Source organism: Hirundo rustica, chromosome 7 (genome assembly GCF_015227805.2).
Source record: "Hirundo rustica isolate bHirRus1 chromosome 7, bHirRus1.pri.v3, whole genome shotgun sequence".
Classification (NCBI taxonomy): domain Eukaryota; kingdom Metazoa; phylum Chordata; class Aves; order Passeriformes; family Hirundinidae; genus Hirundo; species Hirundo rustica.
Window position 1 is genome coordinate 11,366,846 of NC_053456.1, and position 15,382 is coordinate 11,382,227.

Consider the following 15,382-nt stretch of genomic DNA (forward strand, 5'->3'; position numbering starts at 1 on the left):
AGACTAGTATTCTGCTTACTGTAATAACAAGTGTTTATTACTGTGTTTACAGATAATCTTACAAGCTAGGAAGTAATTTTAATAGGTATTACTCCTTGTTTAACAAGAGATTTTTTGTGAGAATTCTTTGTGAGGAAATGCATCTTTCCGCTGACAGTTGAGCAGAGCAGATGAACCTGAGTTCAGCACTGTGGGTTCCTATCAAGCTCCCACCCTCTGCAATGCCAGGAGCAGGGGAGATGATGTTCTAGTCATTCCCACCATACTCTTGGAAGTCAAGGGAGCAGAGAGGTGCTTTCTCTTTTAAAAAGGAAAAAAACACTCTTTTCGCTTCTGGGCACCATTCTTTGTGACATAACCATTTTACAGCGCAGTAAACTTCATCTCTGCAGAAACATTAAAATTAACTTACTTGAAAATCCTGAAGTTATAGTTTGGATTATTCAGAAATGTGATGTATTATCTTGTATGTTTGGGAGGGATGAAAACCTAGTACAGGTTCCTCTGTGATGGAATGGGTTAAAATTACACTTTTGCATAATACAGGAGTATTTTGTCTGTACAGGTGGATGAGACTTACAGGGCTAAACAAGTGCAGCTGAGAAACAAATGTCCTTGTTCTTTTTTAACAGATGGGAGGGGAAGTAAATATTTAATCCCTTAGCAAACTTGTTTAGGTTCGCAACCTCCAGGTGATTTCTCTGAAACCCTTACTCAAACTGAAACAGATTTACTGCTGATTCAACTTTCTAGCTTTCTGCTTGGCTAGGCTAAGGTGGAATTTTTGTCATGCTAGCAGTGGAATAGAATGGGCTTTCAAAAAAAGAAAAAGCAATTTGCTGCATCATTGTACTATGTGGATTGCTCTTGTGTGGTGTTTCTAGGAGGCAGACTTGTGATCTGAGAGGTATTGCTACATCTAAAGCATTGGTGTGTATCAGATCTCCTACTTTTAGGCTTCATTGAAAATTATTTTTTCACTTATACTCCTTTGTCACTGTTTCAGTGAAAGGTTTACCCTTTTTGAGACCTCATGATCCCTGTTTTCTGTCCTTGATTCCATGGATAGGCATTGAGTACTTCCCCACAAGTACTCCTGTGTTCTTCACTGTGTTTAACCTGATCTTCTGATGTCTCGCTGTTCTTGCTTGGGCCGTGGCAGGATGCAATCCCTGGAGTCTGTGTGTGTGGTAGATTTCTCCTCAGTAGAATTTCCTGTATGAACATTGAGACAAAAAAGTAGCTGGGGGAAAAGGGAGGGTGGAGGAGTGTTAAGGGTCAGAGAGAGCAAAGCGTAGGATCTCCTGTTGTTCTGCCAGAACCTTTTCATCTTCCCTAGAAATGAAAAAGTCTATAGTTGCAGAATTAAAGTAGTTCTCATTGTGAAGTTAGTAATGCTAACATTAGTTATTAACATCTTTTGTGTGTGTTTGAGGGGAGGGTTCAGTTTCCCTTAGTGCCACAGGCTTGTTTGTTGCTTCTTCCTTGCCCTCCAAGCACAAATAGTGTTACATGCTCATGTTATCTCCTGTGTCAACAGCTCTGTGCAACTTTCAGTTTATCTTTTTGGATTGTGTAAGCCAGCAAAAGGAGGCTTATCGTCACCCACAGTCACAAGCTTGTTGTGGCCTAAAGACAAGCTAAGTTTGTCAGGTTTCTTGTGTCCCTGACACTTTCTGAACAAAGGTGACACTTTCAGCCGTTGTCAGAGTCACCGGGGAGGATGGTGATAGATATTGCACATGCAAAAGGTTTGCCTTTCTCAGGAAATAGTGGAAATGGCTCAGTCTTGTTAACCCTTTGAATCTGGCAGAGTGGTTGGATGGGTGACTATGTGAATGTGCTTCTCGTGTGGGTAACCAAGAGCAGGCTGTTGGCTGACAGGTCACTCATAACTGAGCGCCAGAGTTGTGCTAATTACAATGAGACTTGAAGGGGGTTGTCAAACCTCTCTTATCGCAGAACACAGTGGTACTGGGCAGTTGGGACAGCAGCTGTGACTTCTAGAGTGGTGGAACACAGTAAAAACTGGTCTCTTGGCTCTGAGACTACTGTTTGGGATAACAGTGTACCAGGTCACTGAGGATTCAAGTAAAAGGAAGGAATGGCGGCAGTGCTATTTGTATATCAGGGGTACTTTGGAGATTAGTGAGTTCCTCTGAGTTGTTAAAGGTTTCATATCTAGCGGTTCTCAAGACACAATCAAACAGAAATCTTACACAGACTACTAGAAAAGATGCTTAAAACAATAGGACATTTCTTAATCCAAAGAAGAAATCTAATGAATCAACTCTAATCTGACTGTGAATTTCAAGTCTCTGAAAAGAATTCATGGGGTTTTTTTGCTTATCTTTCTGTACTGTAATCCATTAGTGCTTGTTTGAGTTTATCTTGAATTGTTTGATTGTGTTTTTTTGGCTAGGCTTTGTTTTTATCATTTAGTAACACAGGAATCGAATGCATAGTGGAGTGGGGGAGGTTTGCATAGTAATCTGAGGTGTTTCATTAAGTCGGAGGAGGTTTTGGCATGCCCGAGTATGCTGCTTGTTGCTAGGCTACCAGCAGCCCTTATAGCTAGAATATGAAGTTAAAATCCATGCTGGATTTCTCGATGATTCTCAGTGCATCTCTGTTTTGTTACTTGGCATATAATTAGTCAGCCTCTTGAAGCAAAAATTATAGTTTTTCCCCCTTCGGGCTTTCAGCAAGCTAATTATTTTCTGTGTAACTGCTTTTGCTAATTATGCAGATGCCTTATTCCCCTGGGACAAATACATTTTCAGCATGAAAGGGCCAGTAATTGCCAGCTAGTCAGCTGTTGTCTTTGAGTGGCATTGTGTGATGATCTTTAGTTGGATGTGATACAGAGAGGCTATTGGACAGATACTCCAAGAAATTCATGCTGTATGGTTTTCCTTGGTATTATCTGGAAGGACCTTAACATAAACTGCAGATTTTCCATGGATTTCTGTCGATTTTGAATCAGACTTGGACTCCAGAAGAGTTTATAATCAGGTTTCAGTACAGATTAAGAATAAAATAAATTATCTACTGAAAAATACAGGCTGATGGGAAGCAATGACCCAAACCAAGGCTTTTAGTGACCCAAATGTTTTGGTGTGTTTTTTATGCTTTTGATCACTGTGATATCCTAATATGATATTCTTTGATGTAAACCTTCATTTTTTTAATGTAGGTCACAAAATTTTTGGGAGATGCATTTATATTTGTGCATGAAGGGATAATGTCGTGGGGCTCCTGTGGGCAAGGAGGGCATTAAACTTTCTTGTTGATGTTGAATTTTGACTCAGAAGAACAAGACTTAGGGATGGTGGAGGTGGTAATGTTCTTGGGCTGGAAGGAAATCAAAGCAGGAGATCTTTAAGCCAGAATTCTGCAGCAGAGATCTCTCCCCCACGGATACTTGCGTGGAGTAAGGTGAGGGGAGGATGCAGTTTTGGTGGCTGACTGCATGAGTGTGTGTTCTAAGAGTAAGCAAGTTAATTAAAACAGTGCTAAAATAAAAGATGTGATCATTTCAGTTACTGAAAACCTATGAAGAGGGGCAGTGCTACTTTTCAGTAGAACTACTTCTATATTTGGGAGACTGTATAAGACAAATATGCTATTTACTAAATGAATTCTGTTTGTGCAGATGAGAACTTGGAGTTAAATAGATGAAAACTGGAGCTATTTTAGATTCCTGTGTTTTGCTGGTAATAAAGCTGAGACATTGGAAGCTATTTTGATATTTATTATATGAAGGAAAATCACCCACATTTGCCAAGCGATGCTATGCATAGGAGGGTGGAATATTGTTTGTTTGTCAACACACATCCAAGCAGCAGAATTGCACATGGGAAGGAGGGACAACTATCCAGGATAACAGATATTTTGAACCAGTAAATGCTGCACTGGGCTTTTTTGCATTCATACCTCCTTGTGCAATTAAATTTCCATTATGGCGTGCTCTCTATTAGTGCACTTCTCAAGTTGAAATACGAAGTAAAATAGATTGATTTCATTGACTCAGCATTTTTAGGGCATGAAAAAAGCAAATAAATACCTCTTCACTTGTGTGGGAGCTGAGAGAGCAGTGATGTCGGATGATATTTGAATGAACACCATCAACTGATAGTACATCCTTGTGGAAGGTATAAATGGACAAGAGGAGCTCTGCTCCCTTTCTGACAGCTTTTTAAATAAGCACATTGCTGAAATTCTCAAATGTAGAAGGGGAGGGGAGTGAGCAAGCGGGCACAGGGGGGCACACGGAGCTCAGCTGCATGCCGAACAGGCTTTTATTTTGGAGGAGAGGTTGCAATCGCCTGCTGGGTCACACAGCAAAGTGCTGTAGGAGGGTGGTGAGTTTGCTGGTGATTAAGTTGCTGAGAAACATGTACTGAGAGACGGGTACCAGGGGCTGCTCCCAGCGCAGTGCCTTTCCCCAGCAGCTCCCCAGCGCTGCAGAGAATGACCACAGGCAAAGGTAGGTGCTGATGAATGTGCCACAGGGACGGATGGGTTTATTTGTTAATGTCTGAGTATTTGACTGCTGGTTCTTCTTAACGGTGTGAAGAGAATGAAGCAATCTTGCAGTAAAAAGTGGAACTTAAAATAAAAAATAGTCTGCAAGCGTCTGTAGCCTGGTGTCATCAAGCTCAGTTTAAGATTCTATAAATTGTAATAAATAGTCTGTTTGATGGGGTGAAGAAAGAGGATGTGTGTGTATACAAGGGACCCAGAACAGGTTGAGAGAGGTGAAGAACATGTATTTTCAAAAACCCTGCTGGTCTGTGTCGTTTTTGAGTGATCATTGATACTTCCATTTCCTAACTGTTTCCTTTTGCAGCATCAGTTGGGAAGATTATTAAATTGGTTATGAGTACTTTTGAATTAGCATTGAATCGCAGTTCCAAGAATGTGCCAAACAGAGACATCGCTTTTTTTTTAAACCTGTATTTTTGTGTTTTAACTGAGTTTCTGTAACAGGATATCTGTGGTAGTCGGTGAGGCTGGATTGGGACTAGGTGAAATGGAAAGACATAAAACCTCTGTAACTATTCACCTGTGAAGAATTAATTTACAGAAGGGAAGCATATATTGTATTTATTTTTGCTATGTAAGAAGCCTGTGCTTTTCATCTGAGCTTTCCGAGGAGATGATTTCTGTTAGCCATCTTTGCAAAAGCTGCATTTTCTTTCTTCCCCCTTTTCTCTCGATTCAGTGTACCTGTTGTCTTTCTGAAATCCTTATTCTACAGTGGATGTAGTAGACTAATTTTAGGAGGTCTGAGTCAGTTGGTATCCAAATTTTATGGACCTTGGGTTTGTATTGATATTTACTGTCTCGAGGTGTGAGTCAATTGGCAGGTTTTTTTGTAACAGAACGTGGAAATCTGGGCAAATTGAATGCTCTGGAATGAATACTGCATGCTACAGGATGTGCTATTTCTGTGGACAGATCTTTATTTTATCCTGCTGGAACATTGTTTTCCAAGGCAATTGCTGCATGTATTTTCAGAGGAAGCAGTGGATGCATGTGTATGGTGTTTGTTGTTCACCATCAGTAAATTCCTCCCAATGCCAAGAAATTAATACAGAAACCTGTCTGGGCTGGTTCTTCTCATGAACTGCATCACCTGTGTCATCATAGTGTCCCCATCTACAGCTGAGAGACCTTTGCACTTTGGTTTCTTCTGTCAGGTCAAAAGAGGAGTTGAGAATAATCCATTATTTTTCCAAAGTTGGAATTGTGAATAATTAATGTACTTCACTGTTTATTATGGCAAGCAAGCATGTATTTGTTGTTGTCAATGAAGCATGATGATTTCATCATGCTGGGAACTTCTCAGCTTTAAAAGATCAGCTGGTGGAATGAAGTGCCTGGGGCAGTGGTCCAGCTGATCTTATCTGTTGGGAAATGTCTGACCTCCAGGTCACTGCTGGTTATCTGAACTGTAGTAGTAGCAAATGTCAGAAGAAAAGTGTGTAAGTTGCTAGTGTATGGTGAATTCTGGATTGACTCCGAAGTACCTAGATCCAGGATTTTCTTGCAAAGACTGGAGTTAATCTGGTTGTTTCATCACCTCCCCTAAGCCTGATGGTTTTATATGAACACACAAATGCTCTTTTGGCAAAGCTTTGGTGTAATTGAGCAGAGCCACTTTATTACCAGCATCACTAGCAGATGTGCATAAAATGCAGGCTGAAGCAGTGGGCAGTTAAAGGATGAGATGCTGCTGTTAATGTGGGCTTCATCAGTAGAAGTTTGACACGCACCATGCCATTATTACTGATGGAAGTTAAATGCATGGCTGTCCTGCACATCTGGAGATGAATTTCTTCATGCAGGGCCTGTTCTCTTCTTCCCCACTGGTAAAGTACCATGTGTGCCTGAGCAACCTCCATGGTTGCCTCAGAGAACATGTCCAACTTGGAACACATGGCAAGGATGAATTTATAGTCCAGTGTCCATAAAGAATTAGAATGAAAAAATTTTACACCCTTTCCTCCCATGGAAACTGCAGTAACATCTGGTACAGCTGCAGAGGTGGTCACAGTTCAGGAATGCTTAGTAGTTGGCTGTTTTCTCCACTATGGTCTTTTCTTTCAAATTCTTTCATATGTTGTGATGTCAGGTTGGTTTCACCTCTAAAAGCCTTAAATTGCAGTGGTCATTGTCTTTGAAATCTCTGCACCAGTTTCCTGGTATCTTCTGTGCTGTTTTTCCCATCTGGCTCTGTTTTGTAGATGTTCTGTCAGAAAAAGCTTTTGTGGTCAAAGCTGCAGCAATATTAACTCCAGGGGCATTTTTACATGAAAGGACTAACTAAATCTTACGTTTCTGATTGCTTAGCTTTGTTGTTCATGGTACACAGAATCTTCCAGGGGCAGGTTTATCAGTAGGATGGTTCATACATATGCATGAACACACATACTGATCGCTGTGAACATAGCAGAGATTTTAAGTCAGCCTTTTAACTCTCAGCAATAAGAGATGAGAGTACAAGCTATTCAAATACTGTGTGGCACACTAAAGGACAATCTGGTGGGAATAAAAAGTATCCCATAGTTGTACACTGTGCAGATTCATGAAGCTTATTTGGGTTGTGTTGGTGTTTCACACGCACTGACTTCACTTGTTGGGGGTACGCAGTAGAGTACTTCAGTGAGCACAAGTGAAGGTATCACAAACCTTCTGCTCCTATGAAAATAATTACAAGATTGTTCTTGGCATAGAAGTCCTTGCCTGAGGCTCACAAATAGTTCAGTTTCCAAGAAAGTGGTGGAGGAGTAGGTGTCTTTCTTTCCCCTTCCTGTATACTGGCTGAGTGCTGGAGAGTAGTCTCCTAATAACTACTTTTAAATGAATGCTCTGGGCTGTTTTTATATAGAAACACTGTCCCAGTTAGAATTCAACTGCTGTCCTTAATCAGCTGCCTCAGTGGTGGCCAAAGACGGCTTGGGGAAGAGATGAAATTTCTTGTGCCTCTTGTGGAGCACTTTGATGAATTCTGTGCTGCTGCTCTCATTTATTTGATGAGGTTTGTTTTCAGGTTGAGCGTGTAACAAGTGGGCTGAGTTTAGCTGCTGTGATTAGCAGCCTCTGGGGACAGCAGTCACTCTGTGGTAGTTGGTGAAATACAGGATAGGCTTTTGTGGGCAACAGAGGTACGTGAAACGTGTGTTTCTCCTGCCACCACCAAGTAACATCCCTGTCCTTGCATATTGTAACTACAGTAGCTCCAGCCTCCATAACTGTGAAGTTTTATTAAAGTGTCTAGACTGAAGAGCACCTTGGTTGATTTCTAAAGAACCTGAGACCAAGTGCTTGGAGGCTTGAAGGTCTTCTTGTACCTAGTTACTTTTCGTTTTCAGATCATTGACTTCAGGCTGGATGAGATTAGACTGCTGAGCCCATTTCTGAGGAAGACTTGCTAATACAGGTGGTATATGCAGTTTTAACATGCAGTGGTAGAACAAAACCTGCTGTTACAGCCATGTGAGTTGGGGGCATGAAGAGGAGCTTTTTTCAAAATGCAGGAGTGGACAAGTGCTGGTTTGTTACTCCAGAGGGAAGTACAGGGAAGGCATTGTCTGTACTTGGCCCTGGTCTGGCATTACACTGCCTTCCTCCTCCGTTATGTTTGGCTGAAGTTACTTTGTTTGTAGCTCAGATACAGTGTGTGAAATAGAACAAAACTGAGCTATAATAAGTAAATGCATCCTATTTTCTATTTTTGTAGTATTAAGACAGCAAATACTGCATAATGACTGGGTTTCTTCTGCCTGCTGAAGGAATTAATTCTGCCCTGCTGCTCTATCAAAAGAATGCTTTTGTTGCATTGTGCGAAGCAGTTTGAGTGTCTTTTTTTGTTTATTGCTATGAAGCCCCAAATCTGCAGACAGCCCTGAATAATCCTAGCTGGGTTTACACCCCACGTGTAGCCTGCAGGGATCTCGCTGCAGATAAATCTTCATAAGGAAAGCTACTAATGGCTGCTGCTTTGCAGTTGGCCTTCGGAGTCAAGCCCAGGTGATTTTATCACAAACAATTCACTACAGAGGAAGAGAGAAATACCTTCATTCACTGTAAAGTGTTGCCTGAACTGCTTTTTTCAAGAATGGCAAAACCTCTAGCAACCACATTTCCAGAGCTGTTCCCTTTCTTGTGACACACCTGACCTGCTTTCCCTCAGAGCTTGTCAGTGCACCACAAAACCCTTTAGATGCTTTATGTGGATGTTTCTGGTATGAAATGCAGATGCTGATGTCTAAGGAATATGAGACATATCTGGGCTTCATTGGAGACGAATGCTTGAATGCAGAGATAGAAGAGAGAAATTTACACTTTTTTTTCACTCCAGATCTACTCCCTTTGATATTAGTGGACTCTTTTTAATGATTTCAGTGGGAATTGCACAGGCCCCTCTGTAAATTGCTGGTAGACTGTGTTGTAAAAAGCCTTGTTTTGAGTATTTTAGGCATGACTCCTCCTTCCAGTGGGAAGGGGGAGATAGAAGTTTTAGGTATGAAACAGTGTTGGCGCTGCTTCTGCTAGTGTTAATGCAGTTGGCAGCATTGATGCTGCCTTCATCCCCTTGTAGTGAGAGTGTTCCCTGTGGCTGTGGTGTGGGTAGAGGAGAGATGTGTACATCTTTAAGAAATGCATGTCTTCCACATAGGTCTCTCCTGAGTAATGGGACTCCTGTCTAGTGGAGCGCTGGCTCATAATGAGACCTGACATTTCTAATTAGGGCGGCTTTATGAAGAATGGGTCTAACTCTGTTCTCCATCATTTATGTTTCTTCCCCTGAACTCCCCCCGGCTCCTGCTGGGATCAGGGGAAATCCTGGAGGCAGCCCTGGAGAGGCAGGGCTGGGCACACTTCTTCCTGCTGCAGCTCTGCCACTGTACTTCAGCTCTGATTTATGCTCCTGCTGTTTGAGCTCTGTGCTGGGCAGGAGCTGAATCTGCAGAGGGTTCTAATCACACGGACCTTTTGTGATGTGGAGGGACAATCACGCTCCTTTTCACTGGAGACTTAAATAAGATCTGATCCCAAGCTTCCACGGGCAAAATATTTATGCACCAGCACACTGAAACTTATTCTCTGCTCCCTCCCCCTTAAGAAGCTCCATGCTTGTCTCTTAGATGTCTGGTTGGTGTTTTTTTTTTCCTTTTCTTTTTGATGTGCGCGCTGGATTTTGTCTCACTGCAGCGGGATTTCTCCAAGACTCTGTATTGGGTCTTTGTATGCACACTGTGCTCTGTGCTTGCTGCTTCCCTTCATGGCACTCCCTGAAGCCTATTTATTATCATGGGCACTAAAGCAGTCCTGTCCCTCTTTTTGTCCTCTTTCTTGTTTGTAGCAGCACATTGTAAGGAGCTCTGTTCACTCTGCCTGAAAGTGTGGGAGACGTGGCAGGATACTGGGGCCCTGGGAGCTTTGTGACCGAGGTGGACTGTGCCAGGTCCTGTTGTATAAACCAGGCCAGGTGCTCCATCAGCTGCAGCAGAATGTTCCCTTCAGGGCCCCTGGTGTGAGCATGTCACATTTGGTCCTTTCCACAGCTTCTTCCCTGGAAAGCTGGATCACAGAGCCATCCGAAACACCATGTTTTACATTCCCCAGAAATGGTAAATAGTTCCAGAGGTGAGAATGTACCTGAACTGTGTTTGGTGGTGCTCTGCACCCTTGGCCAGTGATGGTCTGAGCAGTATTTGAAAGCAGGAGATCTCTGCTCCCTCATGGCATGGAAGGGGTTTCTGTGAAACCACACACAGGACAAATACCAGTAAAAAGCTGTGATGAGCAGCTCATTTTATAAATTTTGGGCTGGAATCTTGACTTTCCTGTACCTGTAATGCATAGACCACTAATTCTGGAAAACCTCTGAATCAGAAGTAAGATTTTTTTTCATCAAGAGGTTTTTCATTGGTTTTATGCAAGTTCCAATAGTCCTCATACTTGAGGGACTGAGAGGACAGCCCTGTGCTTTGGGGGTTTTTCCCATGAGTTTATATTTTTTGTCACTTTGAAGATAATAAGTGAAGCTCTGGAAGAGGTTGCCCAGAGGATCTGAATCCATGGAGGTTTTTAAAATGAGTCTGGATGTGGCCTTGAGTAATACAACTTTGTCGGCCCTGCTTTTGGGAGGAGATTGGGTCACTGAACCTTCAGAGGTCCCCTTTAACCTAAATTATGCCATCATTTCATTTTTTCCTCCTGTAGGACGCAGTAGTTATGGAAGATCTTCAGATTGATTCAGTGGTTTTTTTACTCAGTACTTTCTGGCTGTGTGTGTCAGTAAGCTGAAGGCAAGGTTTGCCAGTATCATTTGAGACTGTGTCTGTTATTCAGCTCTTCAGTTTATCAGGAGTGGTAACTGGGCTAAAGAAGAATGTGACCTCAGCTAACAACACAACCTGATGTCAGCATGAAAAGGCTGCAAACCACAACAGAGGCACTTCTATAAATGGCAGCCTGTATCATTTAATGCACATTCTCTGCTGATTTGGTGTTATGCTAGAATGGGTGATAATGCTTCACTTCAGTTTTATTGGGCTGTCATCAGTGTCACTGTCAAGTTACACATGGGCGTTTTCAGTGAAGCATTAAGATGCAGATTGCTCTTTGATTTTAATATTAAGAATTTAAAGCTTGATATTTAAATGTGTATTCTAATTGTTTATGTGAAGAGCAGTTTGCTACAAATTGCTGTAATTGATCTGTATTTTCCTCCTTTTAATCTTCATGCCATTGTTCAAAATACTATTATTAGGAGTCTTCTGAAGCTTGTAATGGTGAGCTTTATTTTGTAGACAGAGCTCTGTGTTCCTCTTCCCTAAGTAGACAGTCTAAATATTTCTTGTAACTCAGGATATTTGAATTAATTTTCTTCATCTCAGTAAGGTTTTTTACCTTCTTTCCTTGTAATATTTGGAAAAGGAAGCTAAGTCAGCCTGGTTTATATGAAGTCTAGATGATTAACCTAATCACCTCAACAAACACACCGCTATTCCAGGCAGGAATTATCAGTGGCTCTTTGTGTCAGTGGGAGAGGCTTTCCAGATGAATTAGAAGGATATTTAAAATATTTAAAAACTAAACACAAAATTACTATTAAAAAAGAGGGACTGAAGTTCTCCAGCACATCTTCTGGGTTCTGCTTTTCAGTGAAGACTTCATCAGTTTGGTTGTAAAGAGGAGGGAGTGTGTAGTGGGGACCCTTGAAGCTTTGCATGGGTAAAGAGGCAGGGCCAACAGGTTGAGTTTATGCTAATTGAAGCATTGACTTCTTATGGGCATCCTTATTGCAAAGGTTTTATTGAAATTCATGCCTCCCAGTTAAAAAAACCTGATCTTACTTGCTTTCAATCTCTGAGCAAAACTAAAAGTGAATCTCCAGTTATCTGTTATGTGTTGTGCTTCACATGTGCCAGTTCCTCTGTTTGCTGATTCTTCTTTAAGTGGAGGCAAGCACAGATGGTTGCTAAGGAGAACCAGATGATTTGCCAGCATGGTGGTGTTTGCAGGAGTGGGACTTGGACAGGCCTAAGGCTGATCTGTTGTTGTTGCTTTGAGTTTGAAATGTTCATTTAAAAAGTTGAAATTCCTAAGTTTTGACACCATCTTTAGTTTGTGGCATGATTCCTTCATGGGTTTTTTAATTCTAGCACGGTGCATGTTGGCCTTTCAATCATTTGTTGTTAAGAGGCCATGCTTCTTACCTGTTGAGCCTAAACCAGAATGGGATGTGATGTGAATCAGATGTGAAGGGAGAAGTTCATGTAGGACATGTGTTAATTCCCTAGGAGATGTAGGGGTGGTTCTCTCCACAGTGCTGGGAGGCAAAGCTGTTCTCATCCCTTCAGACTCTTCAGAATAACTCATGCCAAGAGACTCTCACCAGAGGGGCAGTGTGAGTGTCATTTCATCTTTTTAGCTCAATTGACAAAGTTTAGCTGGACTGAAAGGCCCCTGGGTGCTGGTTGATATGCAGGCTAATGGTTCAGAGCTTGCTTCCCTGGCTGCCTTGTGGCTTCTAAGCATGGATTCAGTGTTTGACAGTTTCTAGGGAGCTGATGGGATGTGCACTATATCCAGTGAACCGGGATGTGCACTCTATCCAATGCTGCTGGTCACTGATTGCTGCAGGCTGCCACAGCAGTACAAACAGTAGAGAGCTGTTGTGTAAGTGAGCCATTCACTTCCAGTCTGGACAAAATAAGAATTCTTGCTACTTGCAATTGAGGTAAATGATCTGTAATGGAGGTGAGCAATTCAGGTGGCTTGGGCTGGTTAATGGTGGAAGCTCCAGATGCACCAGGCTGATCCTGCTCTCGTGTTTTGGGAGGCCTCAAATCTTTTTTCTGTCTGAGTAAACTGATACCTGGTGAAGCAGTTGGCCACATATGAAGAATAATCATGTCTAGACAGAAATCTCTTACCTCTATAGTACCTGCAAGTGTACAGAGCCTTCAGCATTCCTGCTTGTGAAAGGAATGAAGGGGTCAAGCTGTGACTGGTACTTGACTTCTCCAGAAATGCTGAAGGTTTATGTACATCTGAGCACAGAATTTGGGTTTGGGAATTGATAAGACATTATTTTCCCATACACTTTATTCCAATTTCTTTTGAATTTGGTTTGCCTCTGGAGGCGGGGTGCTGCAAACTGCTCACTTGCCCCCAGTGTTTGGTTTTCAGTAACAGCTGCTGACAGATGGCAGTGCCCTGTGAGCATTCCCTGTTATTTGTGTTAAACAACAAGGCAGCAGCAGCCTGTATTGTCTGCCAAAAATTACTGAGGTGGGTGGAGAAAGATTTATATGGCTTTTTCTTCTGCAACTTGGTCTGCTTGAATTTTTCTGATGTGCAACTATTGATACACTTCTTTGTTTTCTTTGTGTTACAGTCACTGTTCTTGCAAATTTTTTTAATGTTCATACTGGTTTGTCAGATAGTCTAAGAAATGCCTGGAAACACCTGCTGATAATAAAATCTTGCTAATTTGGTGCTCATATCTGCCTGTGCTTTCACATGTCCACTGTGCTGTTGCCACTTCCATACCTGATAGTGTTTAAGTCATGGAGTTTGTGAGCATTTTACAGGGAGTGTAACACATGGTCACTCCTGCTTCTGATTTGTTAAAATGTAAAGCAAATGCAGAAGAGTCTGGAATCTGAATGATGATCTTAAGCAGTATTATAATTTTAAAAGAATGTACTTGTGCGTCAAGATCATTTTACTTGTGAATGAATAAACAGAAATAGCGAGTCTTAGCTCTCAAACAGTTTTTACAACTGGTTCAAGTGTGCTTTGGGACAAATGTATTTGCACACCTGTAGGTCACTGTGAAAGCCCAAAGTTGAAGGTTCAGAAATGAAGCTCTCAGATCAAGTCTGTGATTAGTTGTTATCATTTGAAGATTGGTTTCGATGTCTCTTCCAGCTGGTAGCAGGAAGTTCTTGGTTTCACCTGGAAACCTGATGTTGCTACACAATTTATAAATACAAACCACCAAATATATTTTATTTGTATATTATACAAGTGTATTTTGCTTTGCATATGTGAGCAAGAAGCTGTTGTGAAATGAATGATGTGGAAGAACCATTGTTTTCCTTGATAGATTTTACTCTGTAACCCACATTTCATTTTTAACAACTTAGTCCTTTTTTTTTTTTTTTCCCCTCCATTCCTGTGTCTGAAGTGAAATGTGTTTAAAATAAAACTTTTTAATTCTTTGACACGTGTTATTTTCTTTTGTTCCTGCTCTGGATTATAAATTCTAGGTGTGTCTGGACACCTTACAGCCCATGAGAGACAAAGTACCTTTAACAACCTTGAACTCAGACTCTTTTTTTTGTCATGCAGTACACAGATGTATTTACAGAGCATCATAATTTCAGTGAGGACTGGCAGGAGGGGGTTCACTGGATGACCTCACCTTTACAAAGAAAAATCATCCATTTTTTCTCTTGTGAAAGAGCAATGATGTTCTTCTGCACCTCCTCCCCTCTGAGTCATGCCTTTTCTCCCATGTTAAGAATGTGGAGTGGAAGATGACAACAAAGTGACCTAAAAATAAAGACTTAATGAAACGGGGTATAGGAAAACGTGCAAATGTGAGGATGCATTGTACTCTGATTTCAAAGGTGCTTTAAAGAGCTTTCCTTGTCTCAGCTCTTGCCACTTCTGTAACCTGATGGCTAGAGATACTTACCTTGGGATCAGTATCTTCAGAGCAAACGTAGAAAACAAATTTCTTCCCAGTCATCACTTAAAGTAAACCTGGGTTCAGGGAAAGATTTCATCAGTGCTACTGCGCTGTAAAAAGCCCAGTAAGTACTTGAAGACCATTATCTCAACCTGGGAACCTGTTGCAGAGTTTCCAAAACAGAAATATCTCAGACTTCATCCCTATTTCATTTTGTTGAACAACCTTGAAAGAAGCCTCTTTAGGATTAAAGCAATGTATTCGTTTCTTTTGTTAGTCCTGATTAAGATTTATGCTCAAATGTTGTGCTATTTGGTTTTGCAGTTGATTGCCCATGTGTTCTATTCCTAGCTGGTTGGCTGTTACAACGATACAAATCCATTTAATCTTGATTTCTCAAGAAATCCTGTTCCCAAGAATTTCTCATGATTTCTCAAGAATTGTCACACTCCCTGAATACAAAGGTTTCTGTCCTGTAAGTCCCAGAGAGCAGGTGGACCTAAAAGTCTTCTTGCATTACAGTACATGCCATAACATGCCTGCACAGGAGGAAGGTCTAAATTGGTCATCCTTAAATCACCCTAGCTAGTGATGCTAGGCTTTGAACTTGTGCCTAGCAACTTAGAAAATACCACCCAAGAAGCAATTGTTAGTGGGAAT

The 15,382-nt window shown here is 41.5% G+C and overlaps 1 protein-coding gene across 5 annotated transcripts in view; it reads left to right on the forward strand.

Annotated features, from left to right (window-relative positions):
* CLASP1 (cytoplasmic linker associated protein 1) overlaps positions 1-15,382 on the forward strand; it is a 170,592-nt gene that overhangs the window by 51,035 nt on the left and 104,175 nt on the right. The gene's annotated exons all lie outside the window — the stretch shown is intronic.